Source organism: Schistocerca cancellata, chromosome 1 (genome assembly GCF_023864275.1).
Source record: "Schistocerca cancellata isolate TAMUIC-IGC-003103 chromosome 1, iqSchCanc2.1, whole genome shotgun sequence".
NCBI lineage: Eukaryota > Metazoa > Arthropoda > Insecta > Orthoptera > Acrididae > Schistocerca > Schistocerca cancellata.
The window spans coordinates 890,043,861-890,046,147 of record NC_064626.1 but is presented as its reverse complement, the minus strand read 5'-3'; the positions used below and the strand labels follow the sequence as shown (position 1 = coordinate 890,046,147).

The window sequence follows — 2,287 nt, the reverse complement described above, 5'->3', positions numbered from 1 at the left end:
TTTATGCTGAACTGGGACTCGAACCCGGATTTCCTGTAGTGATCGCTGGCCTTAACTACACTTTTTCCCTTATCTGCCCTTTCTTCTTTTGTATTTTTTATTTGTTGTCTTAAGGAAGTAGAGCCATCAGCGTCAGGCCGGTGAAGACAGGGTGGGCACGGGTCATATGCCGAGGGCTGGCCACAGTGCCACCCCCCCCCCCCACTTTCCGTCCCTGAACCGCCCTCTTCGATTTTTTTTGGGGTGGGGGTCTGAATGGCAGGTTAAACCAACAATCCTTATTCGTACAAGTGTGACCATAAAGAAAGTAAGTAAATAGCAAATGCAAAATTAAAGCATAAATACAACACAAAAGCCACCCTTCTGGCGGAACCAATATTAGACACCACAAGCGCGGCTATTAGTGACAAGTCATCCATGGATTGTTGTAAACCACTGTTCGGGCCAGGCACGTCTTCACAAAGAAAGGGTCCGTATGGTTCTGTCACTTGTTCCGGCCCGTAACATTGACTTGCACGTAAGGTTAACTTCTCATACCCGGCACACCCTGACTACGTGGAGAGTCCAAGAAGACACTACCTAGATAATTACCAAAGGATTATAGAGAGTGCGGGTGCCGTCGGAGAAAAGTGAATCGTTACAGTCGGAGAAAAGTGAATCGTTCCAAGAGGAAGGTCCACACCTCGAAAAAGTGGTTCTCACCATCCCAGTAAATATACAATACAGCCCAAATTAGTGCATATTAGAGAGTGAACAATCCAACCAAACTGGTGGGTCAGTGTAAATATTGATCATGATTAAATAGTTATTGGTGTACTATTGTGGTGTTAGCTAATCACGCAACCAGTATGGGTTGTCCGAAACTGACTGGTGGTAGAATGAACGATTGTACCAAGTTTGAGAAGATTGGTGAAGGTACGTATGGACGAAATAGTTAGACTGGCCAATACGTTGCACAAAAAAGATTAGGCTGGAAAACGAGGAGGAAGGCATCATTACTGAAAGAGCTAATGCATCCAAACATAGTTAGACCGGAAGATGTTACTATGGAAAGTGGCAGATTGTATCTTCTTTTTGAGTATTTAGATATGGATTTGATGCAATACCTAGAACACTTGGAGGTGGGAATTATCTTGCACCAGATGCTGTGAAGTTCTATGTGTACTAGATCACATTGGCAGTGCTGCATTGCCAGAAACGAAGAACACTGCATGGAGAGCTGAAACCACAGAATTTACTTGTAGGACCAAATGAAGTCACTTAAGTAGCTGATTTCAGATTGGGGTGTGCCTACCCTATCCCACTCATAGTAATTCTTTGTTATATAGCTCCTGAAGTTTTATTGGGCTCTCTTAAATACTCATGTCCAATTGATATATGATCTATTGGATGTATATGCGCAGAAATTACAAGAAAGAAGCTATTATTTCAAGGAGACCTAAAAATAGACTGGCTTTTAGTATCTTCCATATATTAAAAGCACGCACAGAAGAAACATGATCTGATGTCTCAGATCACCAGATTAAAAGCCATCATTCCCTAAATGGATTCAAGAAAATTTGAGTAGTTTCTCGAAGAATTGTATGACTGTGAGAGAGGACAAGTTACTCTCTCACCTATTTTTCGTACACGGAAAATTATTAAAGATTTTGTTACAACCTTATGCACCTTGAGCGAGACTCTAGAAAGTTAACAGCCTGAGCAGAAGTTGATGGAGCCTGGTAGGGCGCTAAAAGCATGAGGTGTTTTTGTGGTTCTTAGCTTGTAGAAACGGCATGTTGGGAGCTCAAATTAATTTGCAGCAAGCCCATCCCTCAGTAAATCTTGCCAGACAGGACCACAGCGTACAGGGTAGCCCTTGGTGAGACAGGTCACCAGCCAAACAATGCCGAGATACCTGCCATAGTGCCAGAAGCGGCCTGGGCTGGGGAGTGGGGGGGAGGGGGGTCGAGAGACTGAAGGAATGCATCTACACAGTGGAGTCATAAACTGGGCATTGTGTGCAGAGGCACACGTTGTAAAAACTCACACATTTTCATGTTCGCCAATACTACAAATAAGCCTGTGAACCACATCCATTGGCCACCTCACTTGTATAATAAACTCCAGCATCTGAGAAGCATTTCATTACACCTCATAGCTAGGACTAAAAGCTCCAAGGCACAGTCAATTTAGATAAAGATCTTTAAGAGTGTATCTGTTCGATTGTTGCCGTGGGAAGCAACACGATTTTTGAGAAAATCATCTTCCCCCTCCACGAAAACTTAAAAAAATGGCAGTAATTGGC

At 43.2% G+C, this 2,287-nt stretch overlaps 1 pseudogene; it reads left to right on the top strand.

The window, feature by feature from the left end:
• The first annotated feature begins 848 nt into the window (after positions 1 to 848).
• Positions 849 to 1,500, top strand: LOC126111552 (cyclin-dependent kinase 1-like; annotated as a pseudogene).
• Positions 1,501 to 2,287: the final 787 nt, after the last annotated feature.